The sequence below is a fragment of the Neophocaena asiaeorientalis genome, unplaced genomic scaffold (assembly GCF_003031525.2).
Source record: "Neophocaena asiaeorientalis asiaeorientalis breed wild unplaced genomic scaffold, Neophocaena_asiaeorientalis_V1.1 scaffold170, whole genome shotgun sequence".
Lineage (NCBI taxonomy): Eukaryota > Metazoa > Chordata > Mammalia > Artiodactyla > Phocoenidae > Neophocaena > Neophocaena asiaeorientalis.
In genome coordinates, this window is record NW_020172463.1 from 1,407,027 (window position 1) to 1,429,955 (window position 22,929).

The 22,929-nt window shown below is 37.1% G+C and overlaps 1 protein-coding gene and 1 pseudogene across 4 annotated transcripts in view; one reads left to right on the forward strand and one right to left on the reverse strand.

Moving 5' to 3' along the window:
* The window catches only part of PHTF2 (putative homeodomain transcription factor 2), a 142,920-nt gene that overhangs the window by 4,670 nt on the left and 115,321 nt on the right, over nucleotides 1–22,929 (forward strand). Inside the window, exon 1 of one of the 4 annotated variants that reach the window (XM_024738100.1) lies at nucleotides 16,304–16,394. The exons of the other annotated variants lie outside the window; for them this stretch is intronic. The gene's annotated coding sequence lies outside the window, so the exon portion shown is untranslated. Of the gene's footprint in view, nucleotides 1–16,303; nucleotides 16,395–22,929 lie in introns of those variants that run through there. 4 annotated transcript variants of the gene reach the window in all.
* LOC112395052 (thioredoxin-dependent peroxide reductase, mitochondrial pseudogene) lies at nucleotides 5,262–6,032 on the reverse strand (annotated as a pseudogene).

Genomic DNA, 22,929 nt, shown 5'->3' on the forward strand with positions numbered 1-22,929 from the left:
TTAAATTTGACATTTAATGAGAGGAAGTAAAGGCAAAAAAAGTGTACTGTATGCAGCTTTCCAGTTTCAGAAACAGTAGGGGAAGGGACTATTAAAAGTGTATCTACAGAAAGTTTGAAGACGTGTAGTAGGCACTCATGTTTGTTTCATGAATGAAAGCACCTTAGTCATACATTCAGTAAAATGTCTCTTACAGGTAGCAAAAAGCTTATGAAAGTTATGTGGCACAAGTTTTGGTGCTCTACAGACCTAGGTTCAAGTTTCAATTCTACAGTCCACCAGTTTTCTAACTTTGGGCTCATTATGTAATCTTTTCTTTTTTAAAAAAATTTTATTTATTGTTTTTGGCTGCGTTGGGTCTTCGTTGCTGCGCGCAGGGCTACTCTTTGTTGTGGTGCGTGGGCTTCTCAGTGCGGTGGCTTTTCTTGTTGAGCGTGGGCTCTAGGCACATGGGCTTCAGTATTTGTGGCACGCAGGCTTCAGTAGTTCTGGCTGTTGGACTGTAGAGGGCAAGCTCAGTAGTTGTGGCTCGCGGGCTTAGTTGCTCCGCGACATGTGGGATCTTCCTGGACCAGGGCTCGAACCCGTGTCCCCTGCATTGCCAGGTGGATTCTTCACCATTGCGCCACCAGGGAGTCCCCTCATTATGTAATCTTTTTGATGTTCAGTTTTACCTAATCATAAAATGGGGATATCTACTTTGCAAGATTTTGAAAACTAAATGAGCTAATATATGTGAAGCACTTGATTCATTGCCTGGCTTATAAGACTTGCTCAAAAAGAAAAAAGGTTGCTGCAATTGTTCAACTAAGTTGAGCAGGTATACTTTTTTAAAAAAATACAATTCTCAAATAGAGTAAGGAAAGGCAGAAAATGGCAAACAAAGAAAACCTTAAAAGGAGGCAATGGATGTTATATAGGTAACAGGCAGTGTTGAATAAAGAATTGAATCATTGCAGCCACATGCAACAAAAAAAGGGAAAAGATAGGGAGCGAGCTTCACGTTCTCAAATTTTTTTCTGAAGAAAGGAGGTCAGACTCATTAAACCAAATAGAGCAAATAAATAGGGTTTTGCTGTTCTAAATGACAGTAAAAAAATCACTGAAATTGGGTCTCTTGTACTGTGAATTAAGTATATAGGGAAAGGGATTTATCTTCTCAACTCTTTTAACTACCTTCTTACTTCTCAAGTTCTTTTAACAGAGAAAAGCCATTGTGCAGTTAATTGTACAGTTACAGAGAAGGCTTTAATTGCAAGTAATCCTGGTAGAGCAGCTTAATTTACACAGATTCCCTAAATGTTGATTCTATGTATTAATCACATTGCCTACCAATCTACCTTTTGGTCACTGAATGTCTAAATGTACCATATGTTGAAAAATTAAGCATATCTTCTTGTTCTCCTCTTGTATTCCCTGTTCTAATGAATGGTTCTTCTGATGTTCATGCCAAGAATCATGGAACATCCTTACTTCTTTACTCCCCATAGCTTTCATGTCCAATCCATCACTGCATCTGATTATTCTCTCTACTAATTATCTATCTTTTAATCATGCCCTATCCCAACACCTACCCCAAGTTAAAATACAAACGCTCATTGCCCACAACTAGAGAAAGCCCACGTGCAGCAACGAAGACCCAACGCAGCCAAAGAAAAACATTAAATAAATAAATAAATAAATTTAAAAAATGCTCATTGCCACTGACTTATTTCATGCCCTCATCATTTCATTATTGTCACTAGTCTCTTTACTTTTTTTTTCTGGCCGCGCGCCATATGGGATCTTAGTTCTCCCACCGGGGATGGAATGTGGGCCCCCTGCGGTGGAAGCATAGAGTCTTAACCACTGGACCTCCAGGGAAGTCCCGGGTCTCTTTACTTTTAATTTAGCCTCGTACTAACCAGTTCTTTACACAGCTTCCTTCCAGAATGATTTTGTTGAAATACTAACATAACCATATCAAACTTATATATCCATAGTGCCTGCACATGATAGTTAATAAATACTTGATCTCTCCATGTATCTTAAGCTTAAGACAATATTAAATGACTTGCATACTTATGCCTGGAGTTTTCTTTATGGGAAAGATTTTAACTACAAATTCAGTTTCTTTAATAGACAAAGGGTTTTTTATTTATTTCTTTTTGAGTGAGCATCTATTATCATTTGTATCTTTCAAGGAATTTGTCAATTTAATCTAAGTTGTTAAATTCATGGACATAAAATTGTTTATAATATTCCTTTATTATCTTCTTAATATCTGTAAGATTTGTAGCAATGTCCCCTTTCTCATTCCTGACTGTAAATTTGTGTGTTTTCTCATTTTTTTCCTGTTCAGTCTGACTAGAAGTTTGTCTGTTTTATTGATATTCTCAAGAACTAGGTTTTGGGTTTTTTTTTTATTGATTTTGTGTTCTCAATTTCAGTAATTTCTCTTCTTTATTATTTCCATTTTGCTATTTACTTTGCATTTTATTTGCTCTTGATTTGCTAGAATCTTAAAATGTAAACTTAATTTGTTAATTTATTGTCTTCTAGTATAAATGTTTAATGCTATAAAATTCCTTTCTAAATAGTGCTTTGGTGGCATCTCAAGCGTTGATATGTCGTGTTGTCATTTTTTTCAATTCAGAAATCCTTGCTGATTTTGTGATTTCTTTGTTGACCCTATAGGTTATTTAAAGGTATGTACCCAGGTCTTCCAATATTTGGGGATTTTTCAGATGTTGATTTCTGATTTAATTTCAGTGTGGTCAGAGAACATACGTTGTGTGATTTGAATCGTTTTGAATTTATTGAGACTTGTTTTATGGCCCAGAATATAGTCTCTCTTGGTAAATGATTCATGTGCACTTGAAAAGAATGTTGGGTGGAGTGTTCTATAAATGTCAGATCAAGTTGATTGATAGAGTTTTTCAGATCTTCTCTGTCCTTACATATTTTATGTCTGCTTGTTCTCTCAATTTTTAAAAATAATTTTATTTATTTATTTATTTATGGCTGTGTCAGGTATGTGTCGTGGCATGTGGGATCTTCGTTGCAGCAGGCGGGGTTCTCTCTAGTTGTGGTGTGTTCCAGAACGTGCGGGCTCAGTAGTTGAGGTGCATAGGCTCTGTAGTTGTGGCTCACAGGCTCCAGAGCGTGTGGGCTCTGTAGTTGCGACACGCAGGCTCAGTAGTTGCAGCGCCTGGGCTTAGTTGCCCTGTGGCATGTGGGATCTTAGTCCTCTGACCAGGGATCTAACCAGCATCCCCTGCAATGGAAGATGGATTCTTAGGCACTGGGCCACCAGGGAAGTCCCCGTTCTCTCAATTTTTGAGAGAAGGGTGTTGAAATCTCTGACATAACTGTTGACTTGCCAATTTCTCCTTGCAGTTTGATCAGTTTGGCTTCATATATTTTGAAGTTCTGTTACTAGACACATACATATTTAGGATTGTTATCATCTTTTGATGAATTGGATCTCTTTATCATTGTGAAATGGCCTTCCTGTAATATGCTTTTCTCTAAAGTCTACTTTATCAGTATTGACACTCCAGCTTTCTTTTGATTAGTGTTAGTGTGATATATACTTTTACATTTTTTAACTTTTTACCTACTTGTGTGTTTGTATTTAAAGCGGATTTCTGGTATATAGCATATAGTTTGTCCTTGTTTTTTTTTTTTTTTTTTTAAATCCAGCGTCCTAATCTCTGCCTTTTAATATAGACCATTTACATTTAATATGATTATTGATTTTGATGGGTTTAAATCTACCATCTTGCTATGTGTTTATTTGTGCAATCGGTTCTTGTTCCTTTTTTCTTTGTCTTCTTTAGTATTATTTGAGTATTTTTTTATGACTGTCCCCTTTATTGGAATATTAATTATCTATAGCTCTTTTTTTTTTTACTGCCTGTCTGTAGTGGCTGTATACATCTTTAACTTATCACATCTACTTTGAGTAAAACACAGCTTTTTATATCATATAAGAACCTTGTAACAGTATACTTCCATATTCCCTTCTCAGCCTTTGTACTATTGTCATACATTTTGGTTTTACATGTTATAAATTCCACAATATAGTTCTACTTTTTTAGCTTTAAATGGTCATTTGTCTTTCAAAGGGATTAAAAAAATTTTTTTTGCTTTTTTTTAGAAAAAAATGCTCTTAAATTTACCAACATATTTACCATTTTCAAGGCTCTTCATTCCTTTGGAATTCTTTTTTCATCTGGTATCATTTTTCTTCTTCCTGAAAGACTTCCTTTAGTATTTATTGTAATGCTGTACTACTGATGAAATTTTTTCAGCTTTTGTATTTGTAAAAAAAAAATGTATATATATTTTAAATATTTTTTACATTGAACACTTCAGGAAAGAAAATAATTAAGTGATGATTCAAATGCATGAATGATTCAAATTCAAAATGCAATCCCTGGATTCAATAAATATCCTTTATAATTATACCCAGTCAATGTTAGAAATGTATGTAGGCACTAAGTCAGCTAACAAAATAAGTAAAATAACTATATAAAGTATAAATCTCAGGACTGGGGAACATGCATGATCAGTTAAGTCACTTTGCCACTGTAGGTGCTTTTTAAAAAACATGATTCACATTTGCTTCAATCACAATCACATACACATTCATTGCAGGTGTTTCCCACTCCACCCCCCCCACCCCCCCACCCCAACCCCAGCCACACTGCATGGTATGTGGGATCTTAGTTCCCTGACCAGGGATTGAACCTGTGCACCCTGCATTGGAAGCACAAAGTCTTAACCACTGGGCCACCAGGGAAATCCTGCAAGTGTTAAATTGGACCATTGATGCTAACAACTTAAAACTATGATCTTAAAAGAAAATTCAGTTTAATACAAAGAAACTCAAGAAGAAAATCTCAGGACCCTTGATCAGAAGTTTTGATGCCTGTCATACTACTCTGGTGTATACAAAGGTCCAAGTAAGGCTGAGAAAGAAGAATTGTTTCCTTTTCCCTTTGAAGACATGATCCAAGAAATAGAGGAATCGCACATTCTATAGCAACTAGCTATCCGTCCATACACTGCCAATAAAGGACTCCTTACATTAGTAACTAACCAAGTTTTAAAAGCCTTGGCCAGTGTTACAAAAACAGAACGTTTAGAGTAATATTTACGAATACAAGCATAATTGTTTTTTGCCTTCTCTAAGTAATAATCTTTGACATGCTAAAAGTGAGTTCCAGCTGTGATTCTTTTCTGGCGTGGGGAGCTGCAGGTGCACATGGGATGGTCTACTGATTTACCTTCTCACAGTATTCTTTGGAAGCAGTTGGATGGGGCTTGATTGTAGGAGAATCTGGGGTCCATTTGGCTGGGCAGACTTCTCCATGGGTTTCCACAAACTGAAATGCCTCCACCAAGCGGAGGGTCTCTTCCATGCTTCAGCCCACTGGGAGATCGTTGACGCTCAAATGCTTGATGACTTATTGGGGTCAATTATGAAGAGACGTTGTAGTGCAAGGCCAGGACCTGCTAACAGCACACCGTAGTCTTGGGAAATCTGTTTAGTCAGATCTGACAAGAGCGTGATTTGCATGTGGCCCAAACCACCATTCTTCCTTGGTGTGTTTACCCAGGCCAGGTGGGAGAAGTGGGAATCCACTGACACTGTAACGATTTCACAGTTCACATTGTGAAATTCATTGGCTTTGTCACTGAAAGCAGTAATTTCTGTAGGACACACAAAGGTGAAATCCAAAGGGTAGAAGAAGAGCCCTAAATATTTCCCCTTAAAGTCATCAAGGCTTATTTCTTTGAACTCTCCATTGACAACAGCTGTACCCTTAAAATAGGGTGCATGCTGGGTGACGACAGGGGCATGGTATGAGGAACTGGTGCTAAAGGCGAATTTTGCTTGCCCAGAACCAGACACAATGCATTTGTCAAGCACGTTCTTCAAGAAGCAGCAGGCCTAAGGGCTGCAGCAGAAATGCCCCAAGGAATGGCACTCTCACGTGTTGGACAAGCGAAGTCTGGAGCAACCTTCCTGCCATGGCTGCCATCTTAAGGGTGCATGGGACCCGCAGGGCAGACGGAGAAGCAGAGAGCTGAAAAAATATTTTTGACTTTATTTTTGAAATATATTTTTGCTGGGTATAGAATTTTAGATTGACACTTTTTTTCTTTCAGGACTTTAATGATACTGCACCACTGTCTTCTCATTGCATTTTTCCAATATGAAATCTGTTATCCTTATTTCTTTATATTGAAAGTGTTTTGTTTTCCCCCCTGGCTGCTTTTTAAGATGATCTCTGTACCATTGGTTTTAAGCACTTTTATTATGATGTGCCTACAATGTGTTTTATGTTTCTTATGCTTGGGGTTTGTTGAGCTTCTTGGTTTGTAGATTTACCATTTTCATCAGATGTAGAAAAAGTTTGTCCATTCTTTCTTTAAATAGTTTTTCTGTGTTTCTTCACTCCTCTCATTTTGGTACTCCAGTTACACATATATTATGCCACTTGATATTGTCCCACAGCTAACTGATGCTCTGTTCATTTTTTTAAAATATTGTTTTCACTCCTTGTTTCAACTTGGATAATGTCTCCTGCTCGGTCCTCAAGATTAGTAATCTTTTCTTCTTTTCAGTTTCTGATCTGCTGTTATCCAGTGTATTTTTCTTATTAGACATTTTATTTTTCATTTCTGTAAGTTTGATTTGAATTTTGTCTATATCTTACATATTTCTCCTTTACATGTTCAATCTTCCTTCTGTCTTTTTAAAAAAATATATTTATTTATTTATCTGGTTGCGCCCAGTCTTGGTTGTGGCAGGCAGGCTCCTTAGTTGTGGCTTGCTGGCTTCTTAGTTGCAGCACATGGGCTTCTTAGTTGTGGCATGCAAACTCTTAGTTGTGGCATGTATGTGGGATCTAGTTCCCTGACCAAGGATTGAACCTGGGCCCCCTGCATTGGGAGCATGGAGTCTTATCAACTGCACCACCAGGGAAGTCCCTCTTCTCCTTTCTTGAATACAGTTAACCTTTGAATGATGTGGGCGTTAGGGGTGCTGACCGTTCACACAGTCGAAAATCTGTGTATAACTTTATAGTTGGCCCTCCACATCCACGGTTCTGCATCTGCAGATTCAACCAATCATATAGATCATGTAGTATTGTAGTATGTTTTTATTTTTTTAAAAATCTGTGTATAAGTGGAACTGCACAGTTCAGACTGTTGTTCAAGGGTCACCTGTATATGTAGAGTCTGTACTAGCCGAGTTTTCAAAAAATTGTGGTAAATAATACATAACATAAAATTTATCATCTTAATAATTTTTTAAGTATATAGTTCAGTAGTGTTAATTACATTAATATTGTTGTGAAACAGCTCTCCAGAACTTCTTCATCTTGCAAATCTGAAACTCTGTATCCATTCAACAACAACTACTCTTTACTCCTTCCCTCATTCCCTGGAAGACATTCTTCTGTTTTCTGTCTCTGTGAATTCAACTATGCTAGGTACTTCAGATAAATGGAATAATACAGCCTTGGTCTTTTTGTGACTGGCTTATTTCACTTAGTGTAATATCCTCAAGATTCATCCATGTTGTGGCATGTGGCAGGATTTCCTTTAAGGCTGAATAATATTCTGTTGTATAATTTTCTTTATTCATTCACCCATTGGTGGACATGTGAGTTACTTTAATCTCTTTGCTATTGTGAATATTGCTTCTGTGAACATGGGTATGCAGATATGTCTTCAAGACCATGCTTTCACTTCTTTTGGGTATATACCCAGAAGTGAGATTGCTGGATCATTTGGTAGTTCTATTTTCAATTTTTTGAGAAACTTCCATACTATTTTCTATAGTGATTGCACCACTTCACCATTGCACTAACAGTGCACAAGGGTTCCAGTTTTTTCACATCATGTTAACACTCGTTATTTTCTGTTTTGTTGATAGTAGCCATCATGATGGGTATAAAGTGATATCTCATTATGGTTTTAATTTGTATTTCCCTAATGATTAGCCATGTTGAGCATCTTTTCACATGCTTGCTGCCCATTTGTATATCATCTTTGGAGAAATGTCTATTCAAGTCATTTGCCCTTTTTTTTTTTTGCGGTACGCAGGCCTCTCACTGTTGTGGCCTCTCCTGTTGCGGAGCACAGGCTCCGGACGCGCAGGCTCAGCGGCCATGGCTCACGGGCCCAGCTGCTCCGCGGCACGTGGGATCCTCCCGGACTGGGGCACGAACCTGTGTCCCCCGCATTGGCAGGCGGGCTCTCAACCACTGCGCCACCAGGGAAGCCCCATTTGCCCATTTTTAAATTGAGGTATTTGATATTTTGTTAAGTTGTAGTTCTTTACATATTCTGAATATTAACCCCTTATCACATACATAGTTTGCAAATATTTCCTCCCATTCCATAGGTTACCTTTTCACTCAGTTGATTGTATCCTTTGATGCACAAAAGTTTTTAAGTTTGATTTAGTCCCATTTGTGTATTTTTGCTTTTATTTTCTGTTCTTTAGGTGTCACAACCAAATAAATCACTGCCAAGTACAATGTCATGAAGTTTAACCCTACATTTTCTCCTATGAGTTTTATAGTTTTAGGTTTTACTCTTAGGTCTTTAATCCACTTTGAGTTAATTTTTATATAAGATAAGGGTCCACCTTCATTCTTTTGCATGTGGATATCCATTTTTCTGCACACAAGTTGTTGAAGAGGCTGTCCTTTCCCCATTGAGTGGGGTCTTAGCATTCTTGTCAAAGATTATTTGACCATATATGCAAGGGTTTATTTCTGGACTCTGTTCTGTCCCATTGGTCTATTTGTCCTTATGCCAGTACTATGCTGTTTCGATTACCATAGCTTTGTAATATGTTTTGAAATCAGAAAGTGTGACTCCTCCAATTTGTTGTTCTTTTACAAAATTAACTTGGCTATCTGCGGTCCCTCAAGATTCCGTATGAATTTCAGGATGAATTTTTCTGTTTCTTCAAAAAATGCCATTGGAATTTTGATAGAAATTGCATTGACTCTGTAGATTGCTTTGGGTATGGACATCTTAATAATATTAAGTTTTCCAATCAGGAACATGGGTTTCTTTCCATTTGTGCATGTACACGCATGTGTGTGAATGTATACATGTACATACATATACATACACATAAGGTGTATGTACACATGCACAGTATTTTGTATATAATAGCTGTTTTAATCATAGCACTTTTGTCATTTCTGGATTCGCTTCTTGTAACTGATTTTTCTCCTCATTATGGGTAGTATTTTCCTTTTTCTTTGCACGCCTGCTAAGTTTTGTTTTGGATGCCAGACATTGTGAATTTTGTTGTTTGGAGCTGTCTTTTCTTTGTATTCTTATAAATATTCTGAGCTTTGTTTTGGAACACAGTTATGTTATTAGAAACAGTTCTTCAAGGCATGCTTTTAAAGCTTTGTTAGATGAGTCCTGACCATCCTTTAGTACAAGGCTAATTTAGCCTTATTACTGGGGCACTGCCCTTCTCAGTATTCTAGCTGTTGCCCATTATTACAGGATTTTTCCACTCTAGCTGTGAACTCTTACCATCCCTGTTTGAACTTTGGTAATTGTTATGCCAGCTCCTTTCTGGTGGTTCTATTCCCGGCTTTAGGTAGTTTCTCTTCATAAGCGTGCTGATCAACAATAATCAGCTGAAGACTCAGTGGCAATTCTCTTCAAAGCTCCAGAGCTCTTTTGTGCTCTTCTCTCCTCTCTGGTACTTTGCCCTGAGAACTCTAGTTGTTTTGGTGTCCTTGAATGCTCAAATCCGTCCTCTCAACTTGGGGAGACTGTCAGGCTCTGGTTTTCCCCTCCTAGCACTGTGTCCTGGAAACTCTACAAGCGTAGTGCCTGTAGTACGAAATATTATTAGGAAATAATAGGGCTCACTTTTTTGTTTCCTTTTTCAGAGATTATTGTCTTGCACAGCCTGTTGTCCAATGTCTGAAAAGATTTCACATATTTTGTCCTTTTTTTTTTTTTTTTTTAGTTTTAAAGGTGGGAGGGGGAATTCCCTGACGGTCCAGTGGTGAGGACTCTGTGCTTCCACTGCGGAGGGCTGGGTTCGATCCCTGGTGGGGGAACTAAGATCCTGCAAGATGCATGGTACAGCCAAAAAAAATAAGATAAAAGGTGGGAGGATTAATCTGGTCCGTGATACTCCATCGTGGCTAGAAGTGGAAACCCCTCTTCATTAAATTTTAAAGTAATGCTTTAAAATACATAAAGTACCATTTTTAGTATTGTTTTAATTAAAACCCATGATTTTAGAATGTATTAGCTTTGGATAGCAAGAACCAAATTATACCGTACGTTTTGACTGGATAAACGTGTTTATGTTCAGCTTCCTCAGCATTCCTGTTGTACTTGAAACAAATGTAGGAATGTATGGTGAGTCAAAAGGAAAGCAACTAATTGCATTTTCTTCTTTTTAGAACCCAGTTCTCATTGACAAAAAATGTGAGAGAGTGAAAAACATGGCTATATTATTACTAGGGCAAATTAATGAGAAGTAAGTATTAATATTTCTCTAAAGTTGTAATAATTCAGATTTTATCATCATTGGAAAATATTTGCCACAAAGACTAAAAATACCGCTGTGATCCAAAAATACCTTTTATATTTTGAGAGGTCAGTGTAACTTAACTTTGGAAATAATAGGTATTAAAGGTTGTTAAAAATCTCTGTAGAGGAAATGTAGTTAAGATGTTAGAAGAGTATGTCTAAAAATGTCTCCTCATTGATCATAGGCAACTGAAATGGCCTTTTTATTTTGATGGAGGTGAATTATGTAAATTGGTAAAATCAAAACATAGAGTCAGTTTTCTTTTGTCTACCCTGTGCATCCCTTTCACTGCAACCACACTACATGAGAAAATAAACTTAATTATAAAAGGAAGGCTTTATGTGTATTAAGTTGATAGTGTGTGTGTAGAAAATTAACATGAGAAAGGAGGTATTTTAAAACTGAATTAAAAATTACTATAGTTATTTTCTTCTTTTTTTATTTTGACATAATTTGACTTTGAAAAGTTACAAGAATTCCTGTATACGCTTCAGAGATTAACCAAATATTAAACATTTTACTGCATTTGCTTTATCCTTATTTTTATATATACAGATATACATTACTTTTTTCCTGACTCATTTGAGTCTTTATAATCCTTTAACTATGAGAACCTCAGTTTTATTTCCTAAAAACATTCTCCTACGTAAGCAAAGTATGATGATCAAAAATCAGGAAATTAACTTTGATACAATAGTATTATCTAATCTTCAGATATTATTCACATTTCACCAGTTGTCACAATACTGTCCATTATGGCAAGAGAAAATCCAGGATCACATCCTGCCTTTAGTTGTCATGTCTCTTTAATTTACTTTAAGCTGGAATAGTTGTAGAGCTATGTTTATATGTCATGATATCGACATTTTTTAAAGTGTTGAGGCCAGTTATTTTGCTGAATGTCCTTCAATTTTAGTTTGGTTGAATTTTTTCTCGAGACTAGAGTCAGGTTATATACTTTTGGCAGGAATATCGCAGACATAATGTTCTTTCCAGTACATTATATCAAGAAGCAATTGCTGCAGTTTCTCCTATTACTGGTGATGATAACTTTGATCATTTAGTTAAGAAGGTATCTGCCAGGTTTCTCCAAAGCTAAGTCATTATTTCACTCTTGTAACTATTAAGTACCTTGTGGAGAGATACTTTGATTATGTAAATATCCTATTACTCTCAAACTTACGCATTGGCTTTAATATCTATTGATGATTATTGTACAAATCAGTTTTCAAGATGGTTGCTTAAAAGTTCTCATCACAAGGGAAAAACTATGTAACTGTGAGGTGATGGTTGTTATTGCGGTAATCATTTTGCAGTATATACATATATCAAATCATTATGTTCTATGACTTAAACTTATGCAATGTTATGTCAGTTATATCTCACTAACATTGGGGGAAAAAAGATGGTTGCCTAATAGTGATTTTTTTTTTTTTCCAGTTCACCAATTTCTTCTGTGTTTATTAGCTGGCTTCCTGGTACAAAGAAGGCTTCCTGCTCCAAAGAAAGCTTCCTTCTGTTATTTATTTATTCATTCATTCATTCATTCATTTGTATCAGTATAGGCTCATTGATTTTTTTAAATTCTTTTTTTAAAAATTTATTTATTTTATTTTTGGCTGCATTGGGTCTTCATTGCTGTGTGCGGGCTTTCTCTAGTTGCAGCGAGCAGGGGCTACTCTTCGTTGCAGTGCACAGGCTTCTCGTTGCGGTGGCTTCTTCTGTCGCGGAGCATGAGCTCTAGGTGCGCGGACTTCAGTAGTTGTAGGACACAGGCTCAGTAGTTGTGGCTCGCGGGCTGTAGAGCACAGGCTCAGTAGTTGTAGCGCACGGGCTTAGTTGCTCTGTGGCATGTGGGATCTTCCCGGACCAGGGCTCGAACCCGTGTCCCCTGCATCGGCAGGCGGATTCTTAACCACTGCGCCACCAGGGAAGCCCTGATTCTTATTTTATTCTTCTGACACTGTTCCTATTATTCTTTGAGCACTTTAATTTTTGACCCAACAAGTTGTTCCAGGATCACCTTGCACTGTCTCTATGCCAGCCCTGGAATCAGACATTTCTCTAAGAGGCCTTGATTCTTTACTGTAGATTAGTATTTAGAGATTTGGTTGTTAGATGTGCTTATTGCTACTGAGGAATCATTGTGTCTAGGCCCTCTTAGTGGATATAGCTAAGTGCATTGTATATGTGTGAGCATCTATGTATGTGGATGTGTGTAACACAACTATATTTTTTAGAAAGGATTATTGAGTTAACCAGTATCATGGCTGCTAAAAATTTAAAAAGTGAATATATCCTTAGGCTGCATGACCAAGTGATCATGTCCCTATTAGTAGAAGTTATAAGTCCACAGTGTTTTGCATTCTTCAAATAGGTTGTTTTGTTGGCCAACTAGATTCCAGGAATTTAGATCTTATCTGATAAGGAAGATGACCTGGATAGTGAGAGGTTTGAAAAGCATGGTATGTGAAGAACAGTTGAAGGAGCTAGGAATATTTAATCTGGAAAAAGAAGCGATTACAACAGCATCTACTTACTATATTATTTTATGTGAAGGCAGGAGATGTAAATTTATTCTGTGCCCATTTAGAGTATATAACTAATACAGGTGAATGGAATTTAAGAGAGACACCAATTTATCTCTGAATAAGAGAATTTTTGAGGCAAGCTCTCTTCTAATGGAGTGAACTGCCTTGAAAAAAGCCTCAAACTCAGTTATTACCTCTCTTCAATCAGAAGAAAAGTTTGCCCATTTTCGTATAGTTAATTTGTGCTGTGAGAAGTTGGAACTACTTGAAAGATGTCTTAGTATGCTGTATATAGTGGCTTAGTTAATTGTATGTCTCATGAGATGCATCATGAGGAAAGGGTTCTAGTCTAAATATATGTAAGAAATACTGTATACATAGTTTCCTCTTGTATATTTATAATGCACAGCAACATACTAGGCTGTGGGAAGTGCAAAGAAAACTTGTTTGACTTTTTCTAATGTAGTGGATTTAGGGGACAGGTTAGACTAGAGATGTAATCTACATATATAGTGGTCATTACCTACACATGGTATTTAAACTAAGATATTTTGAAGCAATCAGCAAGGGACTGAGTGAAGACAGAGAAGATATCAGGGACTGAGCTCAGGGAGAAGATGGGAGCCAGCAAAGAAACTGAGGAGTAGCCAGAAAGTTAGGAGCAAGCCCAAGAGAGTGGTTTCCTAGAAGCTAAGTGAATAGTGTTCCAAGAGGAGGAAGCACAGTCAGCTGTGTCGTATGAGCAACTGAGACCTGACCATAGGATTTAGCAACCTGAATTTATTCGTGTCCTTAAAGAGAACTTTCAGTAGAGTGCGGGGAGTAAAGGCATGATTGGATTGAAGAGAGGAAGTGGAGAAATTGGAGGAGATAGCAAAATTTTGCTGTGAAGGGGAGAAGAGAAATGGAATAGTTGCATTTGCTGAGCACATACCTTGTGTCTTATACAGTCATCCCTTGGTACCTGCAGGGATTGGTTCCGGTACCCCCCACTGGGGATACCAAAATCCTCTGGTGCTCAAGTCCTTTATATAAAATGGCAGAGTACTGTATAGTTGAAGAGATTAGGCAACAGTGAAAAGAATAAGCTCTACGTAGTTGAGCTCATGATTCTGGTTAAATAGTAGTTGTAGTACGTTTAGAAAGTACTTTCCTCTGTGGTATGGATTTGAATGGGCTAGAAATTGAAGCGTTTGTTTCCTGATTTATAGAAAATTCCCTCAGGTTAAAAGAATGTTATCAGTGTAGTGGCTATTAAATTGTGTTGCATTCCTGAGTTTCCAGGCAGCTTGGGCCAGTTGGCTTGGTAGTTAGTAGTAATATGAAGCCCAACCCCCAAACTTCATTTTTATTAGCCTTGAATTGATGATCTGGACATATTAATAATGGTATTACATGAAATAGTGAGATTTAATATGTTCATTATTTTAAAAATGACTCAGTTTCTAAGAATAGTTCACTTGTCCTATAAGAAGTTATCTGGTATATTTAAAGCCATATGTCCTAATTTTAAATTGGCTACTGTAACTATGGGGGAAGAAAACACAATTTGGTTCTTATTTCTGTTTCACCATTAACCCTCCATCCACCTTCTTAGAACTAATTCCAAGCTCATTTCTTATATGTGTATGCTTTTGCTGTAGTTTCAGTTACTTATTGTAAGGGAGTGAAGTTGTTAGACCCCTGTGTTTAGTCTACCATTTTTTTCCTGGTGGTTTGAAATATTTAAATCTTAAATTACTCTTTAAGTAATTAAGTCACTTGCACACCATTCCTTATATGTTCTTAAAATTTAATTTCCTGTGCTGATCTGGGCCTGGAAGAATCCAAAGTAACTTGTCAAATAGGTCAGAACAAGGAGAAAGTCATTTTAGACAGAGGAATTATCACCAGGTCTAGAAGGCAAGCATGAAAATATATTTGGTAACCCACATGGCCTGACTGTAGGATATGTATATGGATGGCAGATTGGAGTGGGTAGGTTGTGTGTGGAAGAAGGTAGAGATGATGGATGCTACTGATTATAAAAGCAGTGAATCTATGTTAAGGTTGTAAAAGAAGGTCTTTTGTATACTATGCTGATTAAACTCTTTTCTTACATAGTAGGAAATCATTAGAGATTTTTTAAGAAGGAGAGAAACATGTTGAGGTCAGTATTTTAGAAAGATAAATGGTGAAAGTGAAGAAATAATAAGAGACTGTCAGAGTAGTCCTGGTAGTAGATAATATGGGCTTGCGCCAGGTCTGTGGTAGTGGGGCCAGGGAGGGGTTATATGAGAGATGTTTTGGCGGTGTGACAGGTAGATGCATTGATTTATTCCTTCATATTTATTGAATGGTTCCTGTGTGCCAGGTAGAGAATTTGTGGTGTTGGGAAAGGAAAGGAGACAAAGATTCTAGGGTTCCTTGCTTAAGTACCAAATTGAGTAGATAATAAAAGAATAGTAGATTTGAGGAGGAAAAATGCATTTTAGATTTGTTTTCCCTGGAGGTAGTTGTAACAGCTTCACAGAAGAGCTTAAGCTTGGTTCTGTATTTTCTGTTTAGTATCTTGAATTTATAAAAAGAATTGAAACTGGGTTTCTTGCCTTTACTTCCCTCTGTTAGAAATAACAGAAGTAAAATTGCAGCTGTTGTTAGTTTAGAATCCTATTTTAGAATATTTAAATTTTGCTTTTCACTTGAGTCAGAAACTCAAAAGATTGTCATTAGCACTTAAAAAATAAATGTTAAAAAATAAATTTAGGTATTTATGAGTAAAAATGAAGTAGAATCACAGAATTTTCCCTTCACTAAAAACCAAATGAAAATAGGAAAAAGTGGGTGGGGGAAGGAGAGGGCAAAAAAATGGAATAGAAGGGCTTCCCTGGTGGCGCAGTGGTTGAGTGTCTGCCTGCTGATGCAGGGGACGCGGGTTCGTGCCCTGGTCTGGGAGGATCCCACATGCCGCGGAGCGGCTGGGCCCGTGAGCCGCGGCCGCTGAGCCTGCGCGTCCGGAGCCTGTGCTCCGCAACGGGAGAGGCCACAACAGTGAGAGCCCCGCGTACCGCAAAAATAAAAAAAAAAGGAATAGAAGCACACGAGAAAGGGGTATGTACAACCTTATGCGAAATACTTCAAAAAGTGGAGGCCAGGAAAGAAAGAGAAGATACTGGGTGTATCTGTCAAGGTTTATAATTCCATCCCCATATCCCAGCAGCCAGACTAAGGAAAGATGAGGCCTGCAAAACAGGAAGTATCCTCACTAACACTGTCCAGCGAAGCAGATGTAAGAGGTGAGTAGGAAGCATAAAGTCAACGAAAAATCCTTGAGAAGACCCGCATACTAATGCTGAGTCTCACACTTCAGGGAGCATTGACATTTTGAAAGGCACTCTTGTTAAGGGCAAGAACCAAAGCCCATGAAGGTAGGATAGCCCTCTGACTGGGGGGATGGATCCTGGTATAGGACACTTAATGACGTTTCAGCAGTGGCTGTACGCAAAGTCCAAACTAAGCTTTCTTTGTCCATTTCCTGCATTGATGGGTTATAGAAAAATAGATTAAAAGCAGTATCCAGATCTCAAATTGAAGTTTGTGTGTGGTGTGTGCATGCACATATGTGCATAGAAATAAAAATGTTCCCAGCTAAGGTAAAAAGGATGTCGAAGTTGTCAAGGAGAATCCATTAGATATCAAAATAAGTAGGAGCTCAGTGTAGCACTCCCCATGTTAAACACGATCAAGATTTTTTTAAAAGATGGCCTGGCAACTCTACAAATACACTACAGGAAAAAAATAAATGAAAGAAATGACCATGAAAGGACAATAAGACTGTCCTACCTAAGCATAACTTGTATCCCTGGAATAGAGACTCCACCAAATGGAACAGAAAAAGATTTCAGAAATATCATGCAAAAATTACATTTGCAGGTTGAAAGGCTCTGAACACCAGGAAAAAAAATTGTGAAATGTTGAAAAATGACTACACCCTAGTAGTTAGTAAATTCAGAAATAAGCAGAGAATTATTTTGGCATCCTGGCCAAAAAGAAAACCTGACCTATATGTGGTGTGGGGGGGAATCTAGCTGACTGCAAACTTCTCAGTTACGTACAATTTCAAAAGACATTTGAACAATATTTACAAAGTTTTGATAACAAAAAAAAGTATATATCAAAAGTATTATACTCAGCAGTATCAGATTTGGTTTGACTGCTAATAACAATGGTTAAAACTATAAGGATTTATAATCTTGGATACAAGAAATATGGAGGTAGACAGTCAGAACTGGTAAGGTGGCTTCATCCGGCAACCTAGGTTCCTTCCTATCTATGAATACACCTGGCTTCTGGTCTCAATATCACTGTCCATGGTGGCTGCTGAAGCTTTGGCCATTAAAACAGCATTCCAAGGAGCAGGAAATAGAAAGGGGGGAAAGAACCAAGGGCTTTCTCCAACTGAGTGAGATTCTTTTAAGGGGCCTAACTTGGAAGTTCCACCTAATACCGCTGTATCTGGACCAGAATATAGTCACAGCCACACCTGGCTTAAGAAAGGTCTTTATTTTGGGCAACAATGTGTCCAGCAAAACGTTTGCAAAAGGAAAAGGAGGATGGAATAATGGGAGTCAATTAGCGATCTTTGGTGATTTTTTTTTTTTACAGGTGTCCTCTTCTTTATCAGCCCTTTCTTCTTCTCATGTCACCTTGACTTCTATCTCCTCCACTTCATTTAAATTGCTCCTCCCAAGTTCATTCTAACCTCTGTTTTGTTTAATCCAGTGATCTGTTAGCAGCCTACTCCTTTGTAAAAGACGCTCCTCTCTTGGATTCTGTGACATCACACTCACCTGCTTGCTTTCTACTCATTTTCTGTTCTTGGCCTCTCCTGTTTCACTTCTCTGAATAGTAGCCGACTTGAGGCTGAACCCTTTTCTTCTCTAATTATACTCTTCTTAGTTGATATGTCAGTCACGTGATTTTATTGAAGTCATCTCTGAGCACAGGTCTTAAGTATACTTCAGTTTTGACAAATGCATATACCTGTGTAACCCACCTCTGATTTTAAATATTGACTATGTGTTCGTGGCTTCTATACTCATATCTCCATCTTTATCTTGAGCTCGGACTCAAGTATGTAACTACTTGTTTGACATCTTTATTTTTATGTCAAATAGGTATTGTCACCTTAACAGGTCTAAAACTATTTTTTTGTATTACTTTCATAAACCTTTTTTAAAATTAATTTTTATTGGAATATAGTTACTTTACAATGTTGTTCATAAACGTTTTTTTAAAAAAAATATGCATCCATCTCAGAAAAATGGTTCAAACCCAAAACCTAGATTCTTCTTCCTAATCCCTCCCCCAACCTGCCCCATCCTAATCCATTTCTAGAGCTTGTTGATTTTACCCATAAATAAGCTTCCTTTCTGTTCCTTAAAAATTCTGAGCTCATTCTCACCTCAAGGTCTTGGTGTTTACTGTTCCCTCTGCTCAGAATGTCCTCCCTCAATTCTTAGCATAGCTGGCTGTCCTCATCCTTCAGATCTCAATTCACATGTCATCTCAGAGGGGACTTCTTTGGCTATCTTTTCCAAAGGTACCCCGCTCCATCCCAACTATATCTCCCTGTTTATTTCCTTGATAGCACCACCTCAACACAAAATTACATTGTTTGCTGTTCATTTTCTGTCTTCTTTTTCTGCATTGTAAGTTTCGTCACGGCAGGAACCTTGTTTCTTGTTCACTGTTGTGACCTTAGTGCCTACAACAATGCAATATTAGTAAGTGTTCAGTAAATAAATATTTTTATTAATATATTAATTTTAATTAATATATTAATATTTATTAATGTATTTATCAGATACTGGCTGAAACATCTCTAAAGTAGTGTTTTTCAAATTTTATTCATGGTATTTTTAATGAGGTATAGGTAGCAATTTTTAATCTAAATAAATTCATTTTGATGATCTATTAAATCTTTAAACCATTTGACTATCATTTCATGCATTATCATTTGTTACCTGTAACACTAATTTAGTTAATGTTTTTACTAGAGGCCTGTAATAACATATCCATATTTGAATGATGACTGAATGGTTGATGTAAAAAATTTCTTGTGAGTAAATGAGGAAGTTAAACCACTTAGATTGTATTTCATTATTGATTTTTCCAAATGGCACAACAGTCAAAACAAGAATCACTTACACAATACACTATCAATTAAGTATTTGAAGGACCTTTTAAGTATTTAAAAAAAGCCCAAAGGAATGCTACTGGTAGAGATTTTGTGGGTACGTGCTAAAGTTAAGAAACTTGAAATTCAAAGAGCTGCTTTTAAAGGACATACAGGGTGGGTTGGCTGTACACACCAGGAAGTTCTACAGAGGGTTTTGTGGGTATTAAGATTATAACTCTAGTTATTCTCAGATTTCACAATAGTACAACATGTTTTTATAAATACAGATTTACACAGAAGTTACTTGGCTGTAACTTCTTAGGTTAGGTGTTATCCTCTAGCCCTTAAATACACAGACTATGTGTTGGTTCCATGAAGGAAAATAAGAATTACAAATATTCCTTTTATGAACTGGTAAAATAGAAAGTGTGTACCTCTTAGATCTCATTTTGCATTTGATTTTTCTATCCTCAGATTGGAAATGACTTTAAACATATAGTTTGTGGTATTTATTCTTCACAACATTTCCATGAAATAAAATCCTGTTCCAGATGAAGAATTTTGTAAGTTTTCAAGAAATTGTAACAATTTATAGGTCATATGATTAGAAAATAGAAACCCTGAAACTAGTAGAAGGTTTCCTTCTGTCCACACCAGGCTCCTACCAGAATTTCACTTTTTTTTTTTTTAACTTCAATATCAGTATGAAAAAATTTGGTTTGAACCTTAGTGTTTATTACCTTTTTAAGGACAGAATAGCTTTGTTCCTAGTTTCTGAAGTCTAAGAATTGCTTATTTTAGCCTTGGAGGAGGCAACTGAGTTATATATAACTTTAGCATTTAGGAATAGAAGTAGACTAGACTTTGCAGGTTTGACTTTTACTCCTGTTCATTGTACTTTATAGGTCTGCAAATCGTTATATATTGGTTGATTGAGTGACATATCAGCAAATAAACCAGCCATATTAATTAAACTTCACAATGTTTTTGTACCTTTTAGTATTAGGGAAGAGTATGTTTCTATGTTTATATGCATGTCGAGGTAGTGCAGGAGTTTGACGGATAGAATTTTTAATTTCTGGCCTGCCAACTAAAAATTGTCACTCTCCATCTGGCACTACAAGAATGAAGTTGTTAGCCACTGTGGTCGCTGACCTTCAACACACCCTGAAAGGAGTTCAGGGTGGAGTTTGTGGAGATCAGGAATGAGGCACTCTGTGCTCTCGGAAAAACTGGCAGTACAGGCCTTCATATAGTTAGATATTTTCAGAAGATTTTATGAGCCCAGTTTCTTGTATACTTTCATATCTGGAAAAGCACTAAAATCATTCAGGGAGACATCTGCTCCTCGTGACTAGCAGCGGTCTTCTTGTGACTAGTAGCACCCTTCTGCCAAAATGTGTGATTAATTGCATGTATCCCCCACCTTTACTAAAATCACATGTATACCGACCTCGCCCCCTACCTCTTCGGAGCAGTTCCTCAGAGCTTTGTGAAAGGCTAGTCTTCCAGGCTGTAGTCCTCATTTTGCCCCAAATAAAACTTAACTGACCACTCTCATTGTTGTGCTTTTTTCTTTTTTTTTTTCAGTTGATAGAAAAATTAAATTCATTCATCTGTGATGGTACTAATACTTTGGTTGGCAGCTGTTTAATTTGGTTTGTAAACATTTGTGCTTAATATATACAGAAAGCTATCGGAGAGTTCTGAGGTAGTAAAGACATTGATTGGACTGCTCTCAAAGAACTTATGGATAGTGGTAGGGGCACATATAAAGACAAGTATACAGAAGTCTGTACAAAGCAGAACATATTAACTGTAATGGGAATACAGAACAGGATGAGAAGTATTTAATGGAGGAATTTGGGAGAAACTTATAGAGAAAGTAGAATTTAGGAGGCCGTCTTGAAATCTTCCTTGTTTTGGAAAGAGAAGAACTGTTAATTTTGACACAGAGGTAGAAAAGTGTAGGAAGTGTGGTATGATTGAAACAGATGTATGAGAAGACGGTGAGCAATAATGTTGGGTAAGTAGGGGTTAGTGTGAGACTTTAGAGGGTTTAAATACAATTCTAAGTGCAGTGGGGAGTGACACAAGGTTGCTGAATAGCATAATAATGAGATTCCAAATATGTATGACTGATTTAACTAATGTTAATATTTTTGGGTGTGTTAGTAAAGGAATTCACAGGAACTCCTGTACATTATTCGAATTTTTATTTAACCTTTATTGAGTTGTGGAATATTTGACTAGATGGCACTGGTAAGAAACTAAGGCCCAGAGAACTCAGTAACTAATTCAAAAGCCCTAGCTCTTAGTGTCAGAACTTGAATCTAGAACCCAGTTCTCCTGATGCTTAGTCATTGCTTTTTCTCTGCTCTCCTTCCTCTTCTGCATGTTATAATGTGTTGGGTACTTAGTGAGACACAAAGGAAGAAGGATGCCTCTTTTTTTCCTTAAGAGTGTTTACATATGATTGAATGACATGTTTGGCTATATTGCTTTGCATTTTTATTTAAATACCAGATTTATTAGTACAAATCAGTGCTGGAAGAGACATCCAGCTTCAAGTGTTCCAAATAAACACTTACAGAAAGCTAGCTTCATCTTAGAGGAAGTAGGATTTGAACTGATCTAGAAGGATGGATGAGTGCAGAAAAGGAATGAGAATTACAGCACAAGTGAAGTTTCAGAGGTGTGCATAAATTATTTTCTGAGAGTAGTGAGAGTCATGCTGGAACAGAGAAATTTGTTTTAGAATTATGAGAGAAGTACATTGTAACATTATATAGTATTCCATAGACTGATTTTTTTTTTTCTAACATAGGGAATGGTTAAAAACTTAATTTTTCTTTGGCTATATCTGTGTACAGAATACTTGTGGGTATTTGATAGTGAGATTCTTTTTCTTTCTTTTTTTTTAGAATTTTATTTTATTTTATTTATTTTTGGCTGCTTTGGGTGTTCGTTGCCGCACGCGGGCTTTCCCTAGTTGTGGCGACCGGGGGCTACTCTTCGTTGCGGTGAGCAGGCTTCTCATTGCGGTGGCTTCTCTTGTTGCAGAGCACAGGCTCTAGGCGCGGGCTTCAGTAGTTGTGGCTCGCGGGCTCTAGAGCACAGGCTCAGTAGTTGTGGTGCATGGGCTTAGTTGATCCACAGCATGTAGGATCTTCCCGGACCAGGGCTCGAACCTGTGTCCCCTTCATTGGCAGGTGGATTCTTAACCACTGCGCCACCAGGCAAGCCCCTGATAGTGAGATTCTATTAAAGCAGACTTAACATACTGTCTCTTCATAGTCATCTTTTCCCTCTATCCTAGTCTTTGGCATTATAAATGCATTTTGTGTAGACCTTGACATAGTAAAGAGTAATTTCAGATGTTTTGACAAGTATGATGACTAAAGCAGCGTCGAGAGAATTAGCTCAGAGTAACTCTCTATGGCAATATTTAACTGTTATGCCTATGGTTAGCTCTGTGTTTTCACAATTGGATTATTTTTATATCTTAATATCATTTTTCTATCAAATTATTTGATCAAAAATATTAAGATCCTCTGTTTAAGGTACCCAATAAGCTTAATATTCTACTTTTTTCTGTAAATTAATTTTAGTGTCAATTTAGCATAAAAAGTATTTATCATGAACTATCA